Source organism: Labrus mixtus, chromosome 3 (genome assembly GCF_963584025.1).
Source record: "Labrus mixtus chromosome 3, fLabMix1.1, whole genome shotgun sequence".
Taxonomy (NCBI): Eukaryota; Metazoa; Chordata; class Actinopteri; order Labriformes; family Labridae; genus Labrus; species Labrus mixtus.
This window is the reverse complement of record NC_083614.1, coordinates 10,585,220-10,603,861: the sequence shown is the minus strand read 5'-3', so window position 1 is coordinate 10,603,861 and position 18,642 is coordinate 10,585,220. Positions and strand designations below refer to the sequence as shown.

The window sequence follows — 18,642 nt, the reverse complement described above, 5'->3', positions numbered from 1 at the left end:
GAGCTGACCTTGTAGTTAACACTGAGAGGAGTGAAACAATGTGCAGCTGCTTTAAAACTGTAAAATTCCTTCAACATAAACAAATGATGTTTTAGCCATCTGCCATGTTTGATGTCACTGTTCTTGTGACAAAGTGAAAGCACATTCCCCCCAGGAGAGAAATTCAATAGTGTGGGGAGGTTATCATTAGCCTCTCTCTTTTGATCCCATCATCTCTTCTTTTTTTCTAATCTCTTCCCAATCCCTCCGTCATCATCACTATCTTTCATTGTCTCCAATACCTCTTCTTTATTATTCCACTTCCTCATTCACCTACATCATTCATATTCCCTCTCTATCCTCCCCTCTCTCTGCCCTCCGTACCTTCCTCCCCTCCTGCAGCTACAATCTGTTTCCATGTCATTGGGAGTTAACAGGTCAAGCGTAAAAGTCTTATCTAAATTTCATTCACTCTGTCATCAGGGAGTTTACTATAAAGAGGGGAGGGAGGGCTTGCCTCTTTCTTTCACAGTCTATTCTTGGCTATGTATTTCACCCTTTCTCTCTGTGCTACCATTTGCTCTATGTGTAATAATGTTGCGGTTCTGGAGGACAGAGTAACAAAGGAAAGGTCAGCAGGCTGAAACTTGCTTAGGCTGTGTCCCTGTCGGGGACACGACGTTGCCCCATGAATGTGTAGGTGTGGTTATTTTTCAAAACTGGTGAGTTAATGAAAAGCTCCTTCTAAAGCTAAAAAGGGAAATGCTTGACACTTTGTAATCAAGGGATAATTTAAAGGCGCTGTAACTGTAATTTGATGTGGGGATACTGCCTTCCCTGTCCAGAGCCTCAAACTTAATGAAGTCTTCTTAAGCGTTTGAACAGGGTGCATTTTGTGGATCTGTAGTGGATATTGTCCAATTTTGTATTTCATAAAGTAAGTTCAAGCACTCTGTTTTTTTTTTTTAAAAAAGGGGGCGCTGGTAGCCTAGTTGTTAGTGTGTGTGCACACTGGCTGAAGTCCTCGACAGTAGACGGCCCTGGGTTCTGAATTGTCCTGTGGCTCCTTTCCTGCATGCCATTCCCTACTCTCTCTCTCCCTGGATTCTAACTCTATCCACTGCCCTATCTTTAAAATAAAGACATTTGAAGCCCAAAAATACATCTGAAAAAAAAAAACCTGAAAATAAGCCAACAGTCACTACAAGGAATAAGGACAAACTTTGCATATTTGACTTTCTTTAATTAGATAATTGGATGGAGTGTGATTATGAAAGTCAATCATTAAAGATACCAGAATAGTCTCACAATAGTATAGTAATTATACTTGCTGTGTGTGGCAGGGCCCATCATTTCATTAACAAGAACACAAAAAAACACAAATTAACAATTGAGTGTGTGATATTTGTGACTCGGTTTGCTTTAACCGTCTTTGCAATAAACGTGTGTGTATGTAATCAGACACAGATAGGCACAGAGTCAGCTGCTGCACTATGAAGACTTGACTTTTCCTGCATTTTACCGGAGTTTTCTTTGCTTTTTGATATTAGTTTGTTAAAGGCAGGGATGGTAATTTTCTCCAGATCCACTTTTTAAGATATGGGTTGAAATTGTCTTTAGGTCCTGACAGAAATTAATAACTCATGTTCTCTGAAAAAGGAACAAAGAAAATCCGTCATCCGTAGCAGTTCGACCTGCTGCCAGGTCTGCCACAACGTACCAATCTGATGAACCAATCACGACTCCCTGTCTCCCTGCTCGTTCTCTATCCCTTGCGTGCACTAGCCCACTCTCAAAGCGCGTCACTGATGACAGAGTTTATACTGTGAGTTTGTCATTGACCGTTGTAAGTAGTAAAATAGTCACATTTTTCTTTCTATGTTTTGTTATAAAGTTTAGTGTTTACTTACCGCTAAATGAGACATGAGACGACGTCATTTCTACACAATGTAAGCGATGAGCTGAGGTCCGCTTCTGGAGTAACAGCTCATGCATGTAAATGAGGGGCGTGGCTTTTGAGGGGGCACAGAGGGGAGGGGGAGGGTGTAGACGGAGCACTGAGGGAATGCTACTTTCAAAATCATTTTCAAAAATTACCAACCTTGTCTTTAAACTGCAATATCACAAAGATAATAATAATAGGTCAGTGCAGACAACATGTATATGTTTACAAAGGTATCTAAATACAAGCAAGCACAGAACTGCATAAAAATGCTGTTAAATCCACACAAAGCTACATGCTATCAAAGCACTGAACAAAAACTGTGAACTACTATATTAGGTATTATATATATTATATATATATATTATATTATTATTATTTATTAGCTAGCAAAGCACAATGTGTTTGTAACATGAATTCTCTCTTCACAGCTTGACAGTTGTGTAATGATCTAAACATAAAACTTACAGACAAATGATCTCCAAGGCAGATGCGTAGCAGAAAAAACATTCAGCAGCAACACAAAATCCTCGGACTCTGTTGTGACTGCTTCACTGCAGCATGTGACTAACTTAAATATATAACATGTAGATTCAGCCACCAGGGGGCTCTCAATCAAAACAATAACAAAAGATGATGCATATGAATTAAGTACATTGCTTAAAGGGATACTTCACCCATTTGCATTAAGCTTTGTATCATTAGAAACCTGGTAGTATTTTTGAATGGTCGTGCATCCCGCCCTCATTTTCCCTTGAGATGGGAAATCTTTGTATTTCTGAGTCTGAAAAGGAGCTTCCAGTAATGCAAAATTATGTTTTTTGCGTCACTGGAAGCTGTTGCGGATAGTGGGGGGGAAACTACAATGCTAGTTCCTCATATTTTCAACCACTGAAGCTACAGATCAATCACAGATCAATGGGTGGGAACTCACTCCCAGAATCAAAACTTAACGTCCGCCATATTGCTTGGAAGCTATGCTAACAGGCTCTATAGAGAAAGCTGATAATGGCAAAAAAATATAAATATAGCGGCGAGACGGCTGCTGCCGAGAGGCCGGTCTTGTGTCTTGGCTGCTGCGGCTGCTGGCCACCGCCGGCCAGCTCAGAGCCGGGGCCGGCTCGAGCCAGGGCGGACTGGTAGTGTCGGTGCTCTCACTGTTTGCCTATAAAGTATTTCTGATTGTGAACTAGAGGACCTTAGTGGGAGTGGCCTGCGGTGCTGTGCATTCTGGGATTTGTGTGTCTTTCATCCACATGAGCCAAAAATAAACTTTCTGCCTTTTCTCGGCCAAGAAGGCACCAACTTCAAAATGTATTTCACATTTCTACTTCATATATGACCCAATGTCAATACAGATTCATGTTTCAACGGGTGAAGTATCCCTTTAAATTAAGTATTCTGTGCCTTTCTTTTAGAGGTCAGCCTAAAATGTAAGGGAAGTGCTGCAAGTACAGAGAATGAACATCCAGCATCATCTGTACTGACATGGCGTTGCTTTAGCTGCAAGGCCAAACATCGATAGGTTGTAAAAAAGAATGCCAATAAAGAAATCGAAGGAGCATGACATATTTTGCTTGACATGCTCGAAGTGTAAATGCATATGAAAGTGTTAACAGAGATAACAAAAAGCCATATCTTGGCCTTGACCGATTTCATGTCAAAAGGTTGGGAACCTTTGGCCTAAAGGAAAGGAAAGAAAGATCTCCTTTAGTAAAACATGGATTCAGTTTAGTTCAGTTCAGTTTATTGCCATTTGTAGCATGAAAACCACATTGGAAAACATTTGCAAGAGGTAGACAGTACAATTGGACATGGACACAGGACAGTGAGTTTAAAAAACAGGCAATATAAATATAAATATAAATAAAAAGGAAGAAGAAATAAAAACAGAGACAGTTAGTCCACATGAGAAACATAGCAGTGAATCATACAAGTTTGCTCAGGCTGCGCACAGCGCAAGGGAAGAAACTATTTGCATGACTGGACGAAGTGCATTTAATAGAGCGATACCGTCTGCCTGATTATAGCTATTCATGCTGTACACATATGCTCTATAATTGCTTTTATTAAATTATATACACTTTTTTAAATGATGTAAGCCAACTTGCTTTGAAACCTAAGACACTCCAACCTTGAGTGACCACATCCATAGTAAATAAAGAGAGCGTATTGATCTTATATGATGTGGCTAGTAACAAAGATTCTATGATAGAAGTGTCAACAGTATGCATGAATTCACAATGTTGGCCTCTGTGTCGTTTCACTTGTTTTAAAGACAAACAGTCTGCCTCGATGGATCACAGGCTCTGGCTCTGGATAAAACAAGAACAGTTCGAACAACTTAACATAAATCAAGCTTCCTTTTTTTTTGCGGAGAGTTGGAATCTAGATCAACTGGTTTCTTTAAAGCTTTTCCTTGAGCATCCATAAACGGTCAAGTACAACCTCAACCACCCCAATGGCTACAGGAGTTCAAATCCTAATGAAGCCAACCGAAACAGGTAATCTGCAAAAAGATTGCGAAAAGATGCAGAGATGGAATCCCTCATCCCCACAGCTGCAAGAGTGGACTATAGGACTCAACAATGTGGTTCCAGAAGTAAAAATTCCATAAATTTTGTCCATAGTGGATTTGATTATTAGCGATAATGTCATAACCATCCAAGGTAGACTTGCTCAAGCTACCTGAGTGTGAAACGATGATTCATGCTCCTGTAGAAGACTCAAGTTTGTATGATATCAACTTCGTTTAAAGAAAACATGCTGTTTTCACAATATCAGAAAAAAATAACTACACTACCCACGACCATTGAGTGGCCACGGCGATGTCTCTGATTGGTTGAGCTCACTGTTACCATGGCAATGTCTCGTTTAGCTAGCAGAATAGCTAGTTAGTTAGCTAACATGAAATGCAATAATAACTTTGTCATGCCACAGTGAATGGTATTCATATATTCAACGCAAACTACAACATAGTACAACACTTTTAGTAACAGTATAAACACGACAACAACTACAAAAGTAGCATTTAAGAAGAAGCGGTATTATTCGTAATGGTTTGTGGGATACTGTAGGTAGTTCCTTGACTCCCGAAGAAAAATAAGATAATTGATTACATCCGATCATTTCCTGTTTCCTGTGTTTTGAGCACAGTCATAGGCTGTATCCGAATTGCCAAGTACCTACTCAATCTGTCAGTAGGCAGTACGTACTATCCGTGCTGTATATACTGTTAGTACCTACTATTCAGTATGCACACACAGTAGGCAGATATTTGTTCCTACTTCTTCTGATTCATTCAGTAAGGAAGTGACGTCATTTACGTTACCCGAACCGGCTGCATTCACCCGTTTTTTTTAATTTATTTTTTTTAGCTTTATTCAAGAAGAGTAATGCGCATATACAGTCAGGTAAACAAAAAACAATATCACAATGTAAATCAAGTAAAAGACAGATTAAATAACTAAATAACATAGAGTAGCCTTCATAAAGAAAAGTAGAAATGAAAGACAGTAATATACAGAATATAAAATAAAATAAACCAATAAAGACGCATTTAAATAGTGAAATCATTATTTAAATAGAGGGAGAAAGGTTTCATAATAATGCAGACATTTGTTATATTTTCTGTTGTTAATTAAAAGTAGCGATTTCAGTTGGGACTTTAACTCTAGATAAAAAATTGATTCAATTAATCCACGCTCGTTTGTTTTGATTTGGAGGCGGACGTGAAGTGACGATTTACGTTGAATTTCGCACAGCATTGTGGGTGGTAAAATACAATTCATTTCCTGAAAGCACGCATCTGATCCATACTGCATGAAACCCGGAAGTTAGTATCCATACTGAAATGTTCAGTATACTGAGGTGGACCCAAAAGATGCATACTGAATGACCACGAAAGTTCAGTATACTGAAACTCCATACTGAAAAGTACTACTGCCTACTGAACTGTGACAATTTGGAAAGGGCCATAGCTTTGAGCATAGACATTATATGGGTGTAGTCTCAGTGGCATTACTAATTGGTTTTAAGTGGACTTTTTAAGCAATCAATTGCGGTCAACATATTGGAAATGTTGTCTTAATAACTCTTATCCTTCATTAAATCAAAACCCTGTACAGTTTGTCTGGATAAAGAAATGAGCCTTCAGATCCAAATCGTTTTGTTTTTTTCTACACTGTTTTATTTCTGACATTCAAAAATGTATATTTTAATAAGGGGTTTGTATGGGACTACTGCATGCAATTTCTAGCACTTTCGCTTTGGCTTCATTTTTTCAACATCATTGGTTGCAGCTTGGTTTTTGCAGTGTCTTATACCTGCTTCAACACTTGTCATTACTCAAACACCTGTATTGTTTAAGAGTAGCACTAATACAGCTTTGTATGTGTCCCTAATGTCTGAACCAACAACAGTGTCAGCATCAGAAATAACAGAAGGTAAACCAGGCGTTTCAATTAATGGACTTGGGCATGTCCCCAAGCTAACTCCATAGATATGTAGCCTCAACATGTGGGAAAGTGTTGTAAAATCTTTAGCTATAGCTTAATGTACAAGGCTATATGGGGGACTCATTGCAAAAAAAAATGGTGTTGGACGTATTTTGCTTGTGTGATGGCGTATAACGACCTTTTTTAGAGGAGATAGGTGAATTATAGGCAGTTTGATGCACCCAAAATGTGATAGTACTCTTACTTTAAGCAGTCAAAGTCAAGATGAAAGTGTGTTACAGAAATGTATGCCTAGTCCATGCTGATTGATTATAACTTACTGGGGTTGACATGATGAGTGTCAACAATACAAGAGCTTTTCACTCCCTTTTTTTATTCAACTATTCAATTTTTATTCACCTGCCAATTCTGTCATCCTGCGGACGAATGGTTGTGTAGAAACTTGACTAACAAACACACACCCACACACACAGATTCCTGGATTCATAGAAATATTTGTGGTTTGGAACCCTTCAAAGTAGTTTGAATTAAGAGTTTTAATTCAGTACACACAACATGTCCTTATGCAGTACACTGACTGTATCTACTCCATTAGCTTCCTCCCCTTGTCCCTGACCTGTGTGACCTTCTCAGTGATTATATGTCATGATGGATGTGGCCAGGTACCTCTATTTAATCATACTGATAGTCATGATGGAAAATTTACTACCTAGATCTGGTGGCATGACATTGACATATGTTCTCACACATCACACACACGACCACACAAATGCTCTGCCAATACACAAACCTCCGTGGAAACATGGCCAGTAGTGCTACAGAAAGCTCGCCATCTGTATGGCAGAGCAGTGTGTGTGTGTGTGTGTGTGTGTGTGTGTGTGTGTGTGTGTGTGTGTGTGTGTGTGTGTGTGCGTGTGTGTGTGTGTGTGTGTGTGTGTGTGTGTGGGGGGGGGGGGGGGGGGGGGGTCAGGACAAGCATGCACTGAATTCACAGTCTTTACTGCCTGCTTGAATGAGGTGACATCAGGAGGCCTGTGATCGTTCAAGGATTTTAACTCCCATCAAAGTCATTGTACAGGAAAGTATGCAACTCGTCTTGTATTAATGAGTGAAATATAAAAGCAAATATGAATGGGTATAATTAAATAACCTTCACTGGTTTTAAATGTAATTTAAAAAGTATTTCAGGAGAGAATGCAGAGAATGAAAATGTGACTCACAACTATTTAAATAACAGACAACTAGATTTACATCATTGAAAAATCATGTTTTAAAACTCTACAATTTCATAATCGAAAAGAATAATAACATGTCTGTGGTATTTGACAGTTTTGAGGGTAAGGGTTAAAAGGGTCAAAAGAATACATGAGAAATTTCCTGAGAGAGAAAAGTCAAAGATTTGCCCCATTGTTTATGGACCGAGGTGCAGCAGTAGTTGTGCAAAGGTCAGCGTGGACAGTTGTGGAGTGGAGGGCAGTCTACTTAGAATGAAAAAAGAGGCCAGATGTTTTAGATAGATGAACAGGATAATAGAACCACCCTGTCTGAGGGGAGGGGGGGACAGCAGATGGCAGACTTAGTAAATTCAAAATCATACTACGTGAAATATTGGGTGTGAATACAATGTGACTACAGTAGTAAAACACTAGAACGTAAATACAACACAGTTTGTGTGTTTCATAAATAGTTGTAATCGAAGAACAACTATTTCTTCAGATAAGTTAAAAAAATTGCTAGGCTATATAAGTTTAAGAAACGATGTGCTTGAGTTGAAAACATGAAACTGAAAAGTCGGTCAACACTGCTTTATCCCTGTACAAATATGACCTGAGCTGAGGTTCCACTAATGGAGACACGCTTACTGGAACAGTTTCTCTCTTTCTTCAACAATGGAATTTTAATTAAATGCAAGGCATCCACATTGCTTTTGGTTTGAAGGCACAGGGAAAAACCAAGTCAGGGACATGAAAGCTCTACTGGAACTTGAGTATTATGGATAGGACTTGGATGTTGATTTTAAATTATTTACTGGATATAATGCAACAGTACTTTGAATAAATCAGACATAATGTAGATACAGAATCAATGGTTGACACATTTGCTGTTTGTGGGGGAAAAAACAGACAATCATTCCCACCTTTCCCTGTTCCAAGAACAAAGTTTTTGTGAAAACAAAGGATGGAAGTGGAACTCCGAGTATTTGAGAAATATAGAATCGGAAGCCAGGAAGGGAGATTGAGGAAAGCTCTGAAGGGGGAAGTGGAATTTAGAGGTGCAGGAAGGAACAAAAAGGTAAGCAAGGGAAAGATTGTGGCGAGTGAAGAGGGAGACAAGTAGGTAGACCCAGCAAATGGAAAGTTCAGAACATGTTGCTTTTGTTGAAATGTCACAACTGTGAAAAAATGTTTTGTAAAGCATCAATCACAGTGGAGCTGCACCTCCAGGAATAGTCACGGGGCTTCGGCAATGAAACCTCCACATTGACCTGCAGAGGCAATCCACGCTGCATGGTTCAGGTCAACGCACTGCTCAGTACAGAGCAGAGGAAATGGAGGGAAGTGGACCTGAGAATGAAATGAGAGGGGAGGAGAATGAGGGTGAATAGATAAAGGTGAGAGAGATACAGGGGGACATTTATGGCAGCTGGTAGCCCTTATTATATTCTGATATCTTTCAGTTTGACTTCTTCTCTAAAGGCTCACTATGCGACTTGCAGAGCAGAATTTTAGATCAAAACAAATGCTCTCTTTCGAGCTCCTTTGTCTGATGAAGGGTGAGAGACCGAAACGTTACATGTGGTGATAAATCCCATTTAATGTTAATTGGCGCAGCTTCGGACTTTGTCCTCCTCTGTCTTTCGAGCTCCCCCCTCCCCCACACGTCCCCCCGCCCCTTCCTACCCTGTTTCACTATCAGGGACAGAGAAAGCAGCTAACGAGTAATGATAAACATCATGGAAAAACGATTCTGAGTTCAATTAAGAAATGATATGCATCACTAAGTTGATTTGGTTGTTTTAAATGTCTTTTTAGGCCAGGTTTGGAAAGTCTGTTTAGTCTCCTTCAGATGCAAAGACAACCTGTTCTTTTGACGATACATACAGAATCCCTGAGTGGGCGGGGCTTGTTCATATCTTCACACTGCATGTGATTTACACAAAATGACCGTGATCTAGAAACGCTTACGTGACATTCAAATAAGCAGTGAGTACAGTTTGTTATTCTTCTTTTCTCTAGTCCCTCAATTAAACAACTTCTTCATGCAAGGGGATGAGCCGGCCAGCCGTCTCGACACTGTAAACACGGCTCAGACAACAAAACAGACAGCGGGACTCGGGTGTCACAGTCATTGTAGACAGTCATGACTCACAGAGTGTGTTTATGTGTTAAATGTTGCATATTCAGCCTTTGAACAGCTACGAGGAATTAATGAAGGTTTCACAGACTGGAATTGTATGCTGTGAAGTTAAAATGTTCTTTTCACTAACTTGACTTTTCGCCTTGAAGAGAAGTTAGTAGTCAGGATATCTCAGATGTTCTGTCATTAAAGTCTGTCAAGGTTTTACTATGCCTTTTTCCTTGTGAGAAATTGAAGATAAATATGCAACTTAATTATTGACCATGACTATATCAGCTCAATTTCAGGTGTACTTCTTTTATTTTTCAGAGCTTTTAACTAAAATATATTTTTATTCCTGTTTGATTTTTGTTATATTTTCATGGCTCATTTCTTTCAATCCTGCCTATTTTTCCACAGCGGCCTTTATTTACATTCACCTTTAACATATCAATGTTCTTTCCACATCAAATATTTCTCGTTCACCAATCCATGTGAGAAGTGGTGGAACACAATGTTCCTTTGTGATTGAATGAGGCTTTTTATAGCCTCTGTTACAGTGATTTTAGACAGTGTTTGACATTTTATATGACATGCAAAGTGCTTCAGGTCCCCAGGTGTTTACTGAAAACATTTTTAAAGTCTTGCTTTGGCAAAGTGTGAGAAGCCAATTATTTAATTGGAAGAGAATGTGTTAGTGTGTATGTAACACCTATGTGCGCGATTAGTGTGTGTGTTCAATTATGGAACATAGACATAGTGTCAGTGAAAGACACCCAAGAGTGAATTATGTTGGGTAAATAAAAAGACAAAAAGACATAAAAAGCGACCACTGACAAAAAATTCCAATTGGGTGATATCTTCTTAAAGTGGAGGATTAGGGGTTAAAAGCTTGTTTCACAAAACCAGATTGAAAATGAATTCCATCACTATAGATGGTTAGGTTTGGGACATTGAAACTCAACTCATCTGCAGTAAAAAGAGAATTGGAGAATTTGGCAGCAACTGACTTGTATATTTCAGAACTCAACTGTGGAAAAAAACCTGCTAATGTCTAATTTAGGGATTTATTTGATGCTTTTTTGTCTGTAATGGAGTTTCTGGCCACCAGACAAAGCAGTGAATTGTCTTTGTTTTCAATATTTCATTCAGACTTCTCGTTTTCAAAGCACATGAACTAGAATATTGAATTCACTCAGTGAAAGGAGTTCTGATAGAGACTGTCTGCAAGAGACAATATCTGATCTAAGTCATTAACTCATTTATTAAGTCGTTGTCTCATTGACAATGTTGTTCAGACAGTCCACAGAAATAACCCTGAAGCAAAGGTTCAAAACATTAGAGCTCTTTGATAATGTCTCTGTGTCCGTGGTTTGGTGGTTAAGTCACTCTTTCATTTTCCGTGACATTTATTTAATGTTCTGACATTTCAGGTATATGATTTGATAAAGGTGACATAATCTCTTCAGGAGCAATATGCATTCTTATCCAATGGTACTGTGGCATATATAAATTAATCACAGTTACTCATCGACTGTCTTTCTGCCCTCTTGCCTCATTTTCCTTGTCGGCATTATTCAAACATAAAGGTCTTTAAACTCACTGTTGACATATTCTGGACCCTCAAATAATCCACTTTAGAAATTCTTTGGAGTCTTTATTTTGATGATAGGCTTGTACAGTGTTGGGCACGTTACTGAAAATTAGTAACTAGTTACAGTTAGTTACTACTATCAAAAAGTAACTGAGTTACTGCATTAAAAAAGTAAGTTATTTGGGAAAGTAACTTTAAATGGACGAATGGATCCCCCTTGAAGCTTTTCTGAAAGAGACGTAAATACAATCCATGGTCAAATATAATAGAAAAGTAATGATCTAAAAGTACACACTTGACAATGAAAAAAAAGTCTAAGTAGACTCAACTATGAGTGGAGGCCAGTCTGGGGGCCAACAGGAGAGTGGTTTCCAGTAGAGATTGTGTTTGTTTGAAGAGGTCATAAGATCAAAAAAAAGTTTTCATACCACTGATACATTTCACAGATGAGGCTTGAACTGAGGTCTCTTGCTACCTAGTAGTATTAACTATAAAAGCTTATGCCATGCTGTATAATTTTTTTTAATAATATCACACAGTGCACGCTTTTCAATGGTCTAAAATAATAAAAGATCTGGCTTAATTGTTTTTGAGTTTATGGTTTTCTCTCAGTCATTAGTCTTAACTATCTGCAGCATCTAATCATTAATGCTATCGTTCCAAAGGAGTACTTAACTCAGGATTTTGAACGATGAAGAAAGAATAACTGTGTTGTTTTGAAGCAATTCACGCTGGTCAAAATAAAGACTGCAACTGACTGTACCTGAGGAAACCTATCTCCTGTCTGACACTGCTTTAGTGCTAGCTCACTGCATGTCGCCATGGGGCTCCACTTCCCTTTCCTCAAGTCATAATTACTAAATGGAGCTGGCCAGAGTCAAAAGCTCAGGGTCACATGGACTACAGTGTGACTCAGATCAGGTTTGTGGCATAGCAGTGGGAATGTCAGAAATGGGAAAAGTACCAAAGCACTTGTTGTGTTTAGTTAAGAAGTCCAGGTCAGGGTAAAAAGATAAATCTTAACTCCTTTTTGAGAGACCCCGATTAAACCCCTTAAAGTCCCCCAAAAAGCAACTTGAGAATAGAAGGCCCTGGAGCTGTTCTAGTTTCTGCAAACAGTGAATCAAGTTTCTCACTGCTAATTCAATGCAATTGCTTACTGTTTTCCTTTTTCTGAAGGGCCGATTATTTTTTTCTGAGTCTGGTTGCCATGGGGATTTTTGATAATGGGCTCCACCTTTTTGGGAATTATACACAATGTCTTGGGCCGCTCTAATAATGGCTCACTTCTGCTGGTTTTAGCCAGTTCTCCTAACCAAGTCACTCTTGTTCAACCCTTCATGTTACTCCTTTGTTAAAGTGGCTTAACTCTCCTTAGCTCTCACTGCACTGTCTGGAGGTTATCTGCATTTTCTCTTTATAGAATACCTCTAAACCCAATGGAGGATTTCGAGCACAACATTACGTATAGATTACACAACAAGTATATCATTCAACCTGTTGATGTGTTGTAACACAGTTTATGATGAACACTACTGTTTCACACACAGGGCCTGTCATTCATTAAAACGAATAAATAATTATGTTAAAAGTTGAATGAGTTATTTACTTTACTGTATTAACTTATTTCTAATTTCCAAGCCACGTTTGCAGCAAAAGGAAATCTTACCAGTTTCCTATATTTTGACAAAAAAACATTTAAAAGGTGGTAATAATGAATATTCTTTGCATACATTCACACAGCGCTATGTACTGATTTGGTCTAATGGGCTCCAAACAAATAGGAAAGGCGATTAAAACAGACAGTAAAAACAGTAAAAATATGGAGATCAATTAATTTAATCCTTCAATAAGTTACTAATCCATATGAACATACATGTCAAGGCTGAACCAAATACTTACTATCAGCGTGGGACACCTATTGAGTAATGTTATAAAATGTGTAGCTCAAACACCTCCTTATTTATCTGATACTGGCATCAGTAGAATCCCTCATTTCAGCCTCCACTTCAAAAGGGTTAACTTCAGCTGCTGTCTCTTTAAGGCCCCCCCTCCCCACATTCCCACTGTTCTCCCTGCTTTGTTTGCAGCCTCAGGGAAATGTCAGTGAGTTTCCGGGTGGGCGTGTCCTACAACTGCGCTCCATGCTTTGCTCTGATACGTCAGAGGCCTGGCCAAGTCTTGCAAAGGTCTTGTTACGTCTCATTCAGAGCAGCAGGAAACCATGTCCGTGGATTACGCCAACAACTGTGTATCTTGTACATCATAACATTATATGTATGTATTTAAATATGGATTAGATCTCAAATAAGTACTAAACTATCATCCACAAAGCAACAGTGAAACTCAGTCGGCAGCAAAAAGCAGGTTGTCAAACAAAGAGTTCTGATGCATGAACACACCTGAGGAGGCCTTTGCCAGCTGCACATTTGGTCTTTTTTAAGCATGAAGTTTGCAATGTTCAGAAAGTTCTGTGGGCGGCAAGCATGAACTGTAGACAGTAAAAAAAAGCAAAGTCAAGCATACAGTACAGGTTGCATTAGAAGGGGCCAATTTCAGCAAGAAGTGTATCAGATCATGCACAGCAATGACAAGCCCCAGGGAGAATAAGTGTCAGCTTCTCAGAGTACACTTCTCTGTGTCACAGACCTCAAGTATTTAAGGCTGTAATGAATCCATCTTCATCTCTAGATGTTTGCTTGCAAACATAGATAAGGCAAGTGGGTGTGAAAGGATGTCTTCGGGTGCAAGGCTGTACGTCTTGACAGCAGTTTATGTACCCATTTGTCACAACTTCCTCCCACTTATGTGACGCCAGAATATCTGGGATATGGGAGCTAAGAAATCTTGTTTTTGTGATACTTTTGGCAGCCAGGGTCTGTGAAGTGGACTAAATTGAAGATTGCTGTGTTATTGACAATTTCACCAAAGTCCAGGTTGAACTTCTATAGCATGTGTGACGAAATCTGTTTTTTAAAGTAGAAGAGGAAAGCCAGAATAATATTTTTTTCCTTCTACCTGAGACAATTCACTCTGGATTAAAGGTAGTCATGGGATGAAAAGATCATACTAAAAGATGTCATGGCAGGCAAAGACTTACTGACAGGGATATGCAAAGAGCTTATACATCTGTATTTATTTGTTCTTTTAGAAAGCAGTGTTCTTGAAAATCCGTGTCCACCTAGTCTGAGATATAGACAAGACCTGGTAAAAATGCTTTCAATTCCGAGACTAAAACTTCACAGAGTGGTCTTGAGACCAAGACTGATTTTGAGTATTACAACACAACGCTTAATCATCGCTTATGGGCCTCCGTACATGTGTGGTGGTGACTGTCTGCAGAGAGCCTGTCCCATGCCTGGATTGTCATGTTTTGCTTTTTTTTTTTCGGTTGAAACGGGACGTGTCTTGGCTAAGAGCTGGTGTGTTTCCACCAGCCAATGACAGCACACTGGTGAGTTAAGGAGGGGAGACAATTCAGCGATTGGATGTGATTCAAACTGGCAAATATGACAGACTTCAACATAGTGGCAAAGAAGAGACAATATAATCATAGTGAGGCGAAGCGCCAAGCGGATAAAGCTTGTTCCATAACACAGAGTTGGCCTGATTTCTAATGGACAGGCAGGTGCCAAACACCGATGGTTAGCTTGAGCTAGTGTGCGGTATCTTACAGTGTAGATATAAGCAGTAAATGTACACACTACGTCCTGCAGTGAGTGTGCGCTTCTGGGTGCGATGAGCCCAGGAGGAGGGGCCCAGTTTGAATGTTGTTGCAATGCAAAAAAGGCTACTGACTCTACCTTTAAATAATCATATTGTTTTAGGTGAATTCCGGGCTTTCAAGAACATTATGGTACACAAATGCTGTCTGTTTCTGGGCGCTTGTCTCACTATTTCAGTCATTGAAGCAATTTTGCCATATCACCAGTTCTCCGCAACTCTTTGTTGACTATAATGATGTCATAAATGATGGCATAAAATTAAGAAATCACAGGAAATACTTCAAATACAGTAGAATATTATATTGAGCAACAACTTCAAGACATCAGTCTGAACACAGCTGATAACATTCTTCTGTCGGAGGTTTGCTTTAGGACTCAAAATAAACCCCCTCTTACTAATTTTGATATTACATGATGAAACTTTTTCAAACCAACTTTTGCCTCTATTTTTTATTGATAGTACCTGGCTAGCCTTATTTTTTCCTTTCATTCTATTGGTTGGTCTGGATTGTTTTGTTTTTCTACTAATCAGAAATAAAAATCAAGGCCAACGAACCTGACATATCTCAGCCCACTCAGAGTCAGTGTCACGTGTTAGTCACACAGACAGACATAGCTCTCTGTCGGGGCTGTGATTAACTGCAGAGCCAAATATCAATTACAAGCCTTCAGCGTGCTGTCAGGCACATTAAAATGTGAAAAGTGGCAGCTTTGGAATAGGCAGACATGTCAGGGCTTAAGAGGAAAAAAATCAATAATTAAAGCCTGTCGCTAAGGGAACAGAAAAAAAAAAAGCAAGAAAAGAGAGAAATTAGAGATGAAAGAAAGCCACAGGTTAGGCCAGGTTGGAAACCGTTTCATTTTGGCCCATCGTCTCATCTTCAACTTGAAAGTGTGCCTCATCTGTTCTTTTTTTTAATCTCATCCCACCCTGCCTGTCATGATTTGGTTTGTTTGGTTTAGTTTTTCAGAGTTTAGATGAAAAACTATCTAAACTGTATATTGTTTTAGTGCTCATTCTTCCCTGGTGTCTCCCTTGTGTGTTTTCTAGTTTAGTCTTTAGAGTTTCGTGTGTTATTTTGTAACTTTGTATCCTAGTGTTTCTTTATGTTCTAGTGTGTTTTGTTACATTCTCCAGTTCTCTGTCTTCAGTGTTTCCTGACTTATTTCATAGTTGTCCTCAGTGTTTCTTGTATTTTATTCTGCCTCTGTGTGTTTCCCTCCAGTGTGATTGCCCTCATTGCCTTTACCTGTGTCTGAGTACCCCCGTGTCTATTTAGTCTCTGTGTTTCTTCCCTTCTGTGTCATTGTTCATTGCAGTTTGTCGGTGTTGTTAGTTGTTTCCATGTCAGATGTCAGTTTTTCCTTGTGATACCTCATGATTCCTAGTGTCTCCTTCTTTGACCCTTTTTGGGATTTTTCATTTTGTAGGTTTTAGTTGCCTTTTTTTTTAAATATTTATTTTTTGGGCTTTTTGTGCATTTAACTGAGAGATAGGACAGTTTTAGTTGCCCCTTTAGTTGCCTTTTTGTTTAAATTAAATAGTCTTTTGGTTTCTGCACTTGGTTCCTCCTCTGAGTTATTCCAGTCCATAACACTGCCCACCAAACTCTGAAAAGTGGACAGGCAAAAGAAGGAGAGGATGGACTTTTCTCATAAATTGGGGGTTTGTAGACAGACTAGGGACACATATTAGTGCTCAAAAACATTTTCATCTGTATTTTGCATAATATGTGACCTTTAACTAATGGGTTTGATTGTTTTTTCTCTCTCTCTTTGTGCTCATATTTCTTGAACTTTATCTTTCAACCAGTGTTTATTTTTTAGTATCTGCGTCTTCTTTCTCTGTAGTCTCTTTCAGAATGTACCTTAAAAAAGGCCTAAGGGCCTTTCCTGCACTTGAGCAATCAATAAATAACGACCCCTGCACTCCACTGTTTTTTTTAACCTACATTATTCCTCATGCAGTTGAGCAGAACCTCTGCAGCAGAACAGCACAACCTCTTGCTCAAATCAAGGAATGGCCATGCACATATATAATGAATACACATCCATTTTTTTACCTCACTGAAATCTAATAATTGTTATTTAAGGAAGTGGGTAAAGAGTGAGAAACAGATGACAAGTATACAAATAATTAGCACTGTTTGGACTGCAGAATCAGAAATACTTTGCTACAGTTGCTCATAACACCAAAAATCAGTAGGAAGTATAGCACCCATTCTTGAGAATTGGGGAAGAAACCTTTTTTCTGTGAATTATTTTTTCTCTTCAATTATGCTGAGAAAATATATTTTAAAAGATCAGAGTCTTGGCTATTAAACCCTGTAACGGGCCAACCTCCAAGTGATTTATTTTTTCCTGAAATACATTTTTTCTGCAGCTGAGGACTTTTGTCAACTCTGTCAGACAAACAAAAAGTCTCAGTATTTTAAAATAAAACATCGAGGAAATGTTTAATGTCTATTTTTATTGAAAACAAGAATATTCAATTAGCTGTATAATCCAAAAGTTTTTTTTTTTTTTTATTCAACAAATAAATCCATCTAACAAAGGTGATACCCCAATAAAAACCTCTTAGCTTTCTCAAGAAAGGAATATAATAAAACATCCATCCCTCCCTCCATCCATCCATTGGCTATACCAATGATAAAAGTTGGTGCTGTGACATGTCTGAAATTAAATTAAGTACTGGTAATATCTATTTTATCTTAAAATACCTAGACTTGCAAGACCATGTCATCGAGCCTTGCACCATCACAGTAATATAAAATAGGTCAAACGTGTACTCAAGCGTTGCACTTGAATAAACTTTAAGTTATGCAAAACTTGAACATAACACACGTGATGTGGTTATATTAGTGAGTAGAATATTCTACAGATACAAAGAGAGGTTATACACTGTTTCTTTTACTCACTGATAATAAAGTCAGTGAACAAAAATATCCCTGTGTATAATCACACTGACAGAGTGAGAATTCAAACACTCATTTGGATACACTGAATGCAGAGACAAGGACAGCCGTAGACTGCTTCAGTTTTATGTATTATAATGTGATGTACTATAACACCAAGCGACTGATAAACACTCTGGATGTTTGAATTTACATACTTGTATTGTATTGTATTGCATCACCTGAGCTTCTCTGTCTTGACGAGACAACTGTGAGTCCAACTGTTAGAGGGCATGTTTTACTAAGTCAACAATATAACGTCAAACTCTTGTGTTTTATCTTCAGTGGAAAGGTATCAGTGAAAACATTTTGAAGAAAGAAGAGAGATGGCGGTCAGAAAATTCAAACAGTGACATTTCACTGACACCAGAGAAACACATAATATGAAATGATGACGTCAATGATGATGTGACGTTAATATAGACCTTTAACAATGCTGTAGGTGCACATTGTAGAGTATCTCACTTTCGTCTTTTATATCTAAGACCAATAAGTATGTATGCATTAAGAATGCAGTATTCAGTATATTTATATTTATATAACATGCATATTTTACATGAACTTTATACTTTATAATAATCTGCTCAACAGTGAGATATTTGCACAAATACCCTGCTGCTGCTATTCATTTATATATCCATTATTCACTCCCTCA

The 18,642-nt window shown here is 38.5% G+C and overlaps 1 protein-coding gene across 1 annotated transcript in view; it reads left to right on the top strand.

Annotated features, from left to right (window-relative positions):
• Nucleotides 1-18,642, top strand: part of LOC132958345 (inactive N-acetylated-alpha-linked acidic dipeptidase-like protein 2) — a 479,226-nt gene that overhangs the window by 40,361 nt on the left and 420,223 nt on the right. The window lies entirely within an intron of this gene.